The 12239-nt window shown below is 48.4% G+C and overlaps 1 long non-coding RNA gene across 1 annotated transcript; it reads left to right on the forward strand.

The window, feature by feature from the left end:
- The first annotated feature begins 352 nt into the window (after positions 1–352).
- On the forward strand, positions 353–5199 carry LOC134980403 (uncharacterized). The gene is made up of 3 exons (XR_010190388.1): positions 353–492; positions 2356–2421; positions 4930–5199. It is a non-coding gene; the product is annotated as an uncharacterized LOC134980403 (long non-coding RNA).
- Positions 5200–12239: the final 7040 nt, after the last annotated feature.

Below are 12239 nucleotides of genomic sequence, written 5' to 3' on the forward strand. Positions count from 1 at the left end.
TGGAGTTCCCAGCATCCACTAGGACGTCAGAGAAAGAAAGACTTTATTCTGCATTCAGTCCAGCAGCCTTGTATGAGCGCTGCCATTTGTGTATTATTTGGTGTTTTCATACTGTGGGGGAAGCTGTATTAGTCTGCATATAAATGACCTACATAATATAGCACATTAATATTAACCAGCGCCCGCTACATTGTCTGTAGTCTCCAGCATCAGTGAGAGTAGGCATTACACATTTGCTGGCTCATCCTCTGCCTTGTCTGACTCTGCAGGTTTTGCACACATCACATCCGAGTTTATACTTAGTCCTTGCACATGTAGGTTTGTATCACGTGGGTGTGTTTCTGAGCTGTGCTTTGCACTCAGCCTGAGATCCTGTGTATATAAGGTGCAGACCAGCTGGATACTTCATTCAGCAACACAGAATAAGATCCATCTGCCAGACATCTGTATCCGCAGCAGCAATGGACCCTCAGGACTGTAACTGCACAAAAGGTCCATATTCATTTATTTATTCTTATATAGCGCAGCATAGTCCGTTGCACTTTACAATTAGAGCAACAGTAATAGAACAAAAGTGGGTAAAAACAGAGGTAGGAAGGCCCTGCTCGCAAGCATACAATCTATAGGTACATAGAGGTTTTCTAGTGGGGGGCATTGTACTAATATAAGTAATAGACTGCACTTGTCTTCAGCTTATGTCACCTGTTGGTATCTGTATCGATAGCTGGATAATATCTAATGAAAAGTCCATTTCTGCATAATAACTGTTACCTATGACTAGGACGGCAATACATTGCACAGATAGACAGTATGGAGGGCATGGTCTGCAGATATGAAAGTAATACTGAACTCGGCTAACTAAGGGGTTGATGTATTAAGCAATGATAGGAGTGGAGAAGTTGCCCATAGCAACCCATCAGCCTCTGCTCATAATTTTATAGAATGTACTTGAAAATTCTACCTTAAAGCTGATTGGTTGCTATGGGCAACGTCTCCACTGGTCACTTCTTTACTCTTTCCACTGCTTGAAACGTTAACCCAAATTATCTTAAAGCTGAATGTACAGGGTATCATGCCGTATATGTGTAAGTATACTAAAGTAAATAATTCACTTAAGGTCCATACACACTTAACGATAAAATGAGCGATGACGCTAATTTTCCCCCTCCTTGAGCGACGTCGCTCATTTTATCGTCAAGTGTGTATGCCGCCAGCGACGACCAATGCGCGGCCCCGCGGGTCAGCAACGATCGTCGCTGTCGGTAGGGCATGCATGAATGATGTGGACTGTCGTCCACAAGCTTCATGCAGGGCTGGCGGGGGCATGACGTCACTGAGCGATATGACCGGTCATATCGCTCAGTGTGTACAGTCGGCTGCCGACTGGCCGACCCGGGAGGGGGAAACATTAGACGATGTCGCTCACAGAGCGACATCGTCTAATGTGTACGGACCTTTACTCTGATTTGGTGAGATTGCTATGTAAGCAGGGAAAGAAAGGGAATACTGAATAAAAGGTCAGATGTACTAAGCCTTGGAGAGAGATAAAGTTGAGAGATAGAGTACCAGTCAATCAGTTCCTGTCATTTTTCAAACACAGCCTGTAACGTGCAGTCATTAGCTGGTTGGCTGGTACTTTGAGGTCTATTTTATAACCTTGGAGAGAGAGAAAGTGGATGAGATAAAGCGCTAGCCAACCAGCTCCTGGCTGTCATTTTTCAAACACAGCCTGTGACATGGAAGTTAGGAGCTGATTGGCTGGTACTTTATTTCTCTCCACTCCAAGTCATAGGAAATAGACCCCTGTATCTCCCTCCACTTTATCACTCTCCAAGTCCTCTGCAGTTTATATTGTTGTTAGCGTGACTGTCCCTGAATATATAGTGACTTAAGGGTTGATTTATCAAATGTGCGACCACCCTTTGCTGTATACTGTTGTTATGCTGTGTACACACGGCGCGATGCGCAGCACAGCCCGACATTGACTATTCAACGAGGCCGGCCCCGCCAATATAGTCAATGTTGGGCTGCCTGCACAGTCTATTTTTCCTTGCGATGCCGATCCCGCGGGACCGCGCATCGGCATCGCAAGCTGTGTACACACGGTGATATGCACTAACTTTCCTTACTACTATATAGTCAAAATCGTAAGGAAAGTTTAGTGCATATCGCACCGTGTGTGTGCTTTACGTTAGTGTCATAAGGTAGGAGTGCTGCATTTACAGTTCTCTGTCAGTCATCATTTATATCTCTATAGTGAAGAGCAATCTGTAGCATTTTTAAGGAAATACGAGAAATTTGTTCTGAATGGTTTTGTGGTTAGTCTCTGTAATGATGTTTCTGTTTCTCTCCCAGGTGCCTCCTGTTCCTGCAGAGATTCCTGCCAGTGTCAGAACTGCAATTGTGCATCATGCAAGAAAAGTGAGTGTACAATTATTCAGACACTGGGAATGATTCTGAGTAGGGATATGAGGCAAAAAAAGGCACTTCTGCGCATGCGTATGTGGCGCAGTGCGCATGTGCGTCGTACTTTTACAACGGCTGGTGTAGTTTCACACAGGGTCTAGCAAAGTTTTTCAGTCGCACTGCTGACCGCAGAGTGATTGACATGAAGTGGGCGTTTCTGGGTGTCAACTGACCGTTTTCAGGGAGTGTTCGAAAAAACGCAGGCGTGCCAGGAAAAAAGCAGGCGTGGCCGGGCGAACGCAGGGCATGTTCGTGACGTCAAAACAGGAACTGAAAAGTCTGTAGTGATCGCAAGAGCTGAGTACGTATTGAGCTACTCTAAAACTGCACAAAAAAACTTAGCCGTTCCGCGATCCTTTTCGTTCGCACTTCTGCTAAGCTAAAATACACTCCCAGTGGGAGGCGGCATAGCGCTTGCACGGCTGTTAAAAACAACGAACAACTCGGAATGACCCACATTATTATTAACTGGAACCACCAATGGTTAGAAACTATGCTATCCTATATCATCGATGGTTCCCGCTATCAAGTAGACGCGCATACGGAAAAGAAAGCCAGCCAGCAAAAGTTTCCTCTGCGCATGCACGGCTCCCCCGGCAATTGGCTCTGGCTGTTGCATGGCTGTTGTCACTCACTCTGTGCCAGCCTGTGATGTCGTTTGTGGCTGCAGTGGGCTGTGCAGTGCTGATACTAAGCACTTCACTGACTGAGGACTATCTATGAAGATAGTTATAGTGGGCGGGGCTGTTGAGTGACTGACAGGCAACAGCTGAGCAGAGGAGCCAATGTCTGCTGCGGTTACCACTGACTCTGCTGCCAAGCCCATGACTCTGATTCACTGAAGAAGACTGTGTCAGCACTCAGCGTGGCAGTGGTGGCGGCAGTAGTGACTGTGTGCCACATTAAAATATTTTTTTAAAAACACCCCTCGCCATCAGCCCCTTACCCACCATCGATGGCAGAAACCCATTTGGTTCTCTGCCATCGATGTTAAAAGCATTTAACATCGACCATAAGCCATCAATGATTTTGAAACATTGATGGTCGATGGCCATCCCTAATTCTAAGTTGGGAGCAAAACAAAAAGCAAGTAACTTTGTATCTGGAACAAACCATGTTGCAATGCAAGGGACATGCATACATTATTTGTTCCCGCACGTCCCTGATTTGTTCTGGATGCAGGGTAAATACTGTCTGCCTCTGCATGCAGCCCACATATATTTATTTATTAACAGTCTCTTATATAGCGCAGCATATTCCGTCGCGCTTTACAATTAGGACAACAGTAATAGAACAAACTGGGCAAAAACAGACAGACTTAAGCCCCGGGGGAGATGTGTGCTGAGCGATCTAGCACGAACACTCAGCACACATCTCTCCCCCGCTCAGCACACAGCACTTTGTGAGGAAGGGGGTGGGGCGCTTATTACACCCAGCGGTGAAATGAGTGATCTCACTAGATTTGGCATGCATGCCTACCAAATCTAGAGCCGGCGATAGTGACGCGCGGGACCACGCATCACTGTCGCCTGCACCCTACACACGGAGAGATCAGTGCTGAACTTCTAAACAATCTAGTCAGATTGCTTAGAATTTGAGCACATATCTCTCCGTGTGTACCCCCCTATATGGGTAGGAAGGCCCTGCTTGCAAGCTTTCAATCTAAAGATATACTGGACATCTGTATTTTTACACTACAATGTAGATATGAGTATGGACACGGCCCTCTCACACTTACATCTCTGCACACGTCACATCTGCCCCACCTGCAGCGCAGAAGGGTGTGTCCAGGTACACAGGGACTTGCTCTTTTTTGCTTTTCACCCAACTAAAAATCAGTCCTACTGTGCGCAGTTTGGGTAAAGCATTCGCGTTATGAAGGTGCACCAGACACCATGACCCATAGTCACAGACAATGTCATCCCGCTCTATATCTCCTCTGTAAGGGTAATAATAGAAATAATGTATATATAATGCATATATGTAATATAATAGAATGCATATCTGGCAGCTTTGTGTCATGTAAAACAAACATGGCATAGTAATGTCAGTGGGTGGCTACAGAAATTGTAAGGATGGATGCCGTATTTTTGGCATGCATTAACAGGACTTATTTCAATTGCATGACGTCCTCCTGTCCATATAAAAGCCTGAGGAAACAAACCAAAGGAAAAAAGTAATCACTGCACCAGACTTCTAGTAGACAGTCACAGTGATCTCTATCTTGGAACAACATATCGCAATCATTTTGTACAACTGAATTCCCCCCATAGAATCTATTTTAGAAAGCCAATATATTGCCCTGTCCCACACATCTTCTGCCAGAGACAGCTGCCATCTTTTGCCTCAATACAGGGAATCTCCTAATTGGCACTGACAGAATCATGGGATTTTTAGTTATCTATTGCTCAGTAATGTATGTAGCGCGCCATATTATATATCTGATGAGTCTTTCTTCCACAGGCTGCTGCTCCTGCTGTCGGGGTGAGTGCAGTAAGTGCAGCCAGGGCTGTGTGTGCACAGAGGGATGTGGGACCTGCAGCTGCTGCCAGTGACCTGTTCTGCACTTAAGATGGACTCTACTACTATCTGACCCCTATAGTGTGTCTTATATTTCTCTAATGAGTGTGATGTATGCAGTATCTATGTAATGCCTATTACAGTATGCATTCTCAATGTAATGTCTAATACACTGATCCAGATTGGTTTTCTTATTAAAATGTATATGAACTATTCCTGTTAGTGTTGTGTGTAACAACTAGACTGGGATTATGTTCTACAAACCAAAGGTCTAAGAGGTTATTAAGGACAGTTGCGATTAAGGGGTGTATTTATTATTGTACCACACCACCCCATTAAACAGGGACACTCATGTATTACACAGGTTCTGTGGCTGATTAAAACCAGGTGAAATGCAGGCTTGAAGTCAGCAGCCACATAACCTGTGTAAATCATAGGTGTCCTGGTTTAAAGGGATAGTATGGTAAGCCTAGTCAATTGCCATGTTGGGAACCCTGCAGTACAAACCCGTGGGGCAGCCGGTTTTCAGAGCAGCTGTCCCCACACTGGGGCAATACTGAGTTTATTCTGCAGACTTGGACCTGCCGCCACAACTTACGGTGAGTCAGATCCTTCATTTACATGGGCCAAACACAACTAATAATTAAACAGTCCCTTAAAGTGTAAAACCATTACCTCATAGGTTCTCAAACATGATCCTCAGGACCCCAAACGGTCAAAGGGCCGGAGTCAAATGTTATCTCTGGCCATGATCGCGCCCGCCAGCGGTATTCTAATGGTACTGCCGACGGGTGCGACAAGTTAGTTACAGCTCGCTACCCCTGGAGGCAGCATGCTGAAATGCGTGTAAAGAGACCCGTTTGGGCCTCTTTTCATGATCGCGCCCATTAGTTTAGTCGGGTTTAGGTGCTTTGCACGCCTAAACCCGACTGTGCTGGGCGCGATAGTGGCTGCACTGGGGCCGACGACACTTGGGCTATTATTTTTAGGGAACTTATCCCGTAGATATTTATCTCACACAGGACCCACAAATCAATCTCCACCAGACCAACTCAGAACCGCTGCTTGTTCACCCTCATATGTCTTATGCTGGGTACACACTACGCGATACTTTAAATGATATTGTCCATTTTCACCCTTTTAAGCGATATAGTTTGTAATATCGCCCATTGTGTACGCACAATCTTGTTACCAATGTGCGCTCCAGCGGGTCGTCAATGAGGCCCTTTGTTGTCTGTACATGCAGGTCAATTTTGACTATGTCGTTGACGATGCATGTACAGCACGGAGGCAGAATGACGTCACTGAACGATATCGTTAAGTGTGTACGCACTACCTCGTTCGGCTGGGAGTTCAAGGGGAAACACTGACGATATCACACACAGAACATTATCATGTAGTGTGTACCCAGCATAACCTCTTCTGAATCTGAGGACAGGATAATTGTAGGGTGTTAATAACGCTATCCAAACAGTTCTAGTTTTTTGTTTCACAATGCAGGGCTGCAACTGGGGGGAGGGGGGGGGGGGGCTAGAGGGGCAGGCGCTCCAGACACCGCATTAAAGGGGGTGTCGAGACTCTGTAGATGCAGCATGTCCTGCAGGCTGCCAAAGAGGGGGGCCGCCACTGCATATGAGGATACCATATCAGCAGTCTCTCTCCCCCTCCCGTCACACTGGGCGCTAGTTTCCGACGACTTCTCTCTAGTTCCTGACCTAGCAACTAGGTCCGCCTTCCCGTTGTGCTCTGGAAACTATGCCATCACGCGGAGCCTGGAGGAGCTGTTCCTGTTCCTGAGATGGAGGCGGCCAGCACAGGAGGTGCTTTTCTTCAGGGTCACCTGTACGGAGTAGTTGTTGTACCCAGTACGCACTGCCCCTGCCCGCAGCCCTACACCGACAGCACCCTGGCCCACTTAATGAGGCAGCTCCTCTGGGCGCAGTGGAACATGGAACTTTGTGTCCTCACCTTTCTCTAACGTCCTAGAGGATGCTGGGGACTCCGTAAGGACCATGGGGATAGACGGGCTCCGCAGGAGACATGGGCACTTTAAGAAAGACTTTAGGTATGGGTGTGCACTGGCTCCTCCCTCTATGCCCCTCCTCCAGACCTCAGTTTTGATACTGTGCCCAGAGGAGACTGGGTGCATTACAGGGAGCTCTCCTGAGCTTCCTGTCAGAAAGTATATTTGTTAGGTTTTTTATTTTCAGGGAGCCTGCTGGCAACAGACTCCCTGCATCGAGGGACTGAGGAGAGAGAAACAGACCTACTTCTGTGAGTTTCAAGGCTCTGTTTCTTAGGCTACTGGACACCATTAGCTCCAGAGGGATTGGTACGCAGGTCTCACCCTCGCCGTCCGTCCCAGAGCCGCGCCGCCGTCCTCCTCGCAGAGCCGGAAGATAGAAGCCGGGTGAGTATGAGAAGAAAAGAAGACTTCAGAGGCGGCAGAAGACTTCTTGATCTTCACTGAGGTAACGCACAGCAGTAAAGCTGTGCGCCATTGCTCCCATACACCTCACACACGGCAGTCACTGTAAGGGTGCAGGGCGCAGGGGGGGGCGCCCTGGGCAGCATGAAAACCTCTCTTTGGCAAAAATACATATATATATATATGCAGCTGGGCACTGTATATATATATAAAAAGCCCCCGCCAGTTTTTCAATATATTTGAGCGGGACAGAAGCCCGCCGCCAAGGGGGCGGGGCTTCTCCCTCAGCACTCACCAGCGCCACAGCACAGCGCTGAGAGGAAGCTCCCCGGACTCTCCCCCTGCTTATTCACGGTGAAAGAGGGTTTTAAAGGAGGAGGGGGGCACATAATGGGCGCATATACATATATATATAAAGGCGCTACTGGGTAAACATTTTGTGTTTTTTCCTGGGTCATATAGCGCTGGGGTGTGTGCTGGCATACTCTCTCTCTGTCTCTCCAAAGGGCCTTGTGGGGGAACTGTCTCCAGATAAGAGGTTCCCTGAGTGTGTGGTGTGTCGGTACGCGTGTGTCGACATGTCTGAGGTAGAAGGCTCGCCTAGGGACGAGGGGGAGCATATGAATGTGAGGTCTCCGTCGGCAGCGCCGACACCTGACTGGATGGATATGTGGAATGTTTTAAGTGCTAATGTAAATTTATTGCACAAAACATTAGACAAAACTGAAGCTAGGGAACAGCCAGGGAGTCAACCCATGTCTGTTCCTATGTCGCAGGGGCCTTTGGGGTCTCAAGAGCGCCCACTATCCCAAATAGGAGACACAGATACCGACACGGATTCTGACTCCAGTGTCGACTACGATGATGCAAAGTTACAGCCAAAAGTGGCGAAATGTATTAGATATATGATTATTGCAATAAAGGATATTTTGCATATCAAAGAGGAATCCCCTGTCCCTGACACGAGGGTACACATGTATAAGGGAAAGAAACCTGAGGTAACCTTTCCCTACTCACATGAGTTGAACGAATTATGTGAAAATGCTTGGGAATCTCCAGACAAAAAACTGCAGATTCCCAAAAGGATTCTTATGGCGTATCCTTTCCCACCAATGGACAGGGGGGGTAATTCCAAGTTGATCGCAGCAGAACATTTTTTAGCAGTTGGGCAAAACCATGCGCACTGCAGGGGAGGCAGATATAACATTTGCAGAGAGAGATAGATTTGGGTGGGATATTTTGTTTCTGTGCAGGGTAAATACTGGCTGCTTTATTTTTACACTGCAATTTAGATTGCAGATTTAACTCACCACACCCAAATCTAACTCTCCCTGCACATGTTATATCTGCCTCCCCTGCAGTGCACATGGTTTTGCCCAACTGCTAAAAAATTTCCTGCTGCGATCAACTCAGAATTACCCCCAGGATACGGTGGGAATCCTCCCCTAGGGTGGACAAAGCATTGACACGCTTATCAAAAAAGATAGCGCTGCCATCCCAAGATACGGCTACCCTCAAGGATCCTGCTGACCGAAAGCAGGAGGTTACCTTGAAGTCCATTTACACACATTATGGTACATTGCTCAGACCGGCAATTGCGTCGGCCTGGGTTTGTAGCGCTGTAGCAGCATGGACAGATTCTTTATCAGCGGAAATTGAGACCCTTGATAAGGATACAATTTTATTGACCCTAGGGCATATAAAGATGCTGTCTTATATATGAGAGATGCTCACTGGGTTCCAGAATAAACGCTATGTCATTTTCTGCTAGACGAGTCCTATGGACCCGACAGTGGACAGGTGATGCCGACTCAAAGAGGCATATGGAGGTTTTACCTTACAAGGGGGAGGAATTGTTTGGGGAAGGTCTCTCGGACCTGGTCTCCTCAGCTACGGCAGGTAAATCGAATTTTTTGCCTTATGTTCCCTCGCAGCCTAAGAAAGCACCACATTATCAAATGCAGTCCTTTCGTTCAAATAAAAGCAAAAGAGTACGAGGATCGTCCTTTCTTGCCAGAGGTAAGGGCAGAGGAAAAAAGCTGCACAGCACAGCAAGTTCCCAGGAACAGAAATCCTCCCCGGCCTCTGCAAAATCCACCGCATGACGCTGGGGCTCCACTGAGGGAGTCCGCCCCAGTGGGGGCACGTCTTTGACTTTTCAGCCACATCTGGGTTCGCTCACAGGTGGATCCCTGGGCAATGGAAGATGCCATAGTGACACCATGGGTGTTTCAGTCGGTCTATGTGTTTCCTCCTCTTCCTCTCATACCCAAGGTGTTGAGAATAATAAGAAAAAGAGGAGTGAGAACAATTCTCATTGTTCCAGATTGGCCACGAAGGACCTGGTATCTGGATCTACTGGAAATGCTCACAGACGATCCGTGGCCTCTTCCTCTCAGGGAGGACCTGTTGCAACAGGGGCCCTGTCTGTTCCAAGACTTACAGCGGCTGCGTTTGACGGCATGGCGGTTGAACGCAGGATCCTACTGGAAAAAGGCATTCCGGATGAGGTCATTCCTACGCTGATAAAGGCCAGGAAAGACGTGACAGCTAAACATTATCACCGTATATGGCGAAAATATGTTTCTTGGTGTGAGGGCAGGAATGCTCCTACGGAGGAATTCCATCTGGGCCGTTTCCTTCACTTCCTACAGACTGGAGTGAATTTGGGCCTAAAATTGGGCTCCATTAAGGTTCAGATTTCGGCCTTATCCATTTTCTTTCAAAAAGAATTGGCTTCTCTTCCTGAAGTACAGACGTTTGTGAAGGGAGTGCTTCATATTCAGCCTCCCTTTATACCTCCGGTGGTGCCTTGGGACCTTAACATGGTGTTGAGTTTCCTTAAGTCACACTGGTTTGAACCACTTCAAACAGTGGCGTAACTAGAAATTTTTCTCCCCCAAGCCAAAAAATCCTTCGGCCCCCCCCCCCCCCCCCCCCATACCCCCCATAATTGGCACTAGTAAAGGGACAAATATGCACGCGCCGTCAAAAAGGGTGTGTGGCTTCGTTGAAATGGGCGTGGCTTCGCGTAAAGGGGCGTGGCATTGCAGGAAAAGACTACCTTATACCCCAGTTTTGCAACCTGCACGCCCAGACGTTAGCCACCACAGGAAAGAAAAATAATCCTGATTCATGCCCCTTACATTATTTGTCATTTTTCCTCCTTATAGTAATGCTCAGTATACATTATTCCACATACTGCAATGGCCTTAGCCATTATGCCACACACAATAATGCACATGACACAATATGCACACACTGTAATGCCCCCGACACATTATGCCACACACCGTAATGCCTGCGACACATTATGACAGGAATCGCAATGCCCGTTATACATTATGCTACACACTGCAATGCCCCTGATACATTATAGCACATACAATGTCTGTGACACAGTATGACACACACCACAATGATCCTGAGACATTATACCACATACCACAATGCCCGTGATATAGTATACAACACACCGTAATGCCTGACACATTATGACACACACCGCAATGTCCGTGATACATTATGCCACACACCGTAATGCCCATTACACATTAAGTTCTACAGTAAGGCTGCTAATTACTTTTAAATTACCTGCTCGTTGCCAGGGGTTTCATGCTCTTGGTTCCATGCACGGTGCCAGGGGTTTTCATGCTCAGGGTGTCATGCTCGTTGCCAGGGGTTTCATGCACTGGGTGTCATGCTCGTTGCCAGCGGTTTCATGCTCTTGGTTCCATGCACGGTGCCAGGGGTTTTCATGCTCAGGGTGTCATGCTCGTTGCCAGGGGTTTCATGCACTGGGTGTCATGCTCGTTGCCAGGGGTTTCATGCACTGGGTGTCATGCTCGTTGCCAGGGGTTTCATGCACTGGGTGTCATGCTCGTTGCTAGGGGGTAGTGCTTGTTGCTAGGGCCATGCTCCTAGTGCCACATATGCCCCCAGTGCCAGATATTCCCCCACAGTGCCAGGTATATGCCCCCAGTGCCACATATACCCCCCCAGTGCCACATATGCCCCCTCAGTGCCTGCTCCCCCCAGTGCCAAATATTCCCCCACAGTGCCACATATGCCCCCTCAGTGCCTGCTCCCCCCAGTGCCAGATATTCCCCCACAGTGCCAGGTATATGCCCCCAGTGCCAGATATTCCCCCACAGTGCCACATATGCCCCCTCAGTGCCTGCTCCCCCCAGTGCCAAATATTCCCCCACAGTGCCAGGTATATGCCCCCAGTGCCAGATCTTCCCCCACAGTGCCAGGTATATGCCCCCAGTGCCAGATCTTCCCCCACAGTGCCAGGTATATGCCCCCAGTGCCAGATCTTCCCCCACAGTGCCAGGTATATGCCCCCAGTGCCAGATCTCCCCCCACAGTGCCAGGTATATGCCCCCAGTGCCAGATCTTCCCCCACAGTGCCAGATCTTCCCCCACAGTGCCAGGTATATGCCCCCAGTGCCAGATCTTCCCCCACAGTGCCAGGTATATGCCCCCCAGTGCCAGATCTTCCCCCACAGTGCCAGGTATATGCCCCCAGTGCCAGATCTTCCCCCCCAGTGCCAGGTATATGCCCCCAGTGCCAGATATTCCCCCACAGTGCCAGGTATATGCCCCCAGTGCCAGATCTTCCCCCACAGTGCCAGATCTTCCCCCACAGTGCCAGGTATACGCCCCCAGTGCCAGATCTTCCCCCACAGTGCCAGGTATATGCCCCCAGTGCCAGATCTTCCCCCACAGTGCCAGGTATATGCCCCCAGTGCCAGATCTTCCCCCACAGTGCCAGGTATATGCCCCCAGTGCCAGATCTTCCCCCACAGTGCCAGGTATATGC

Source organism: Pseudophryne corroboree, chromosome 12 (assembly GCF_028390025.1).
Source record: "Pseudophryne corroboree isolate aPseCor3 chromosome 12, aPseCor3.hap2, whole genome shotgun sequence".
Lineage (NCBI taxonomy): Eukaryota > Metazoa > Chordata > Amphibia > Anura > Myobatrachidae > Pseudophryne > Pseudophryne corroboree.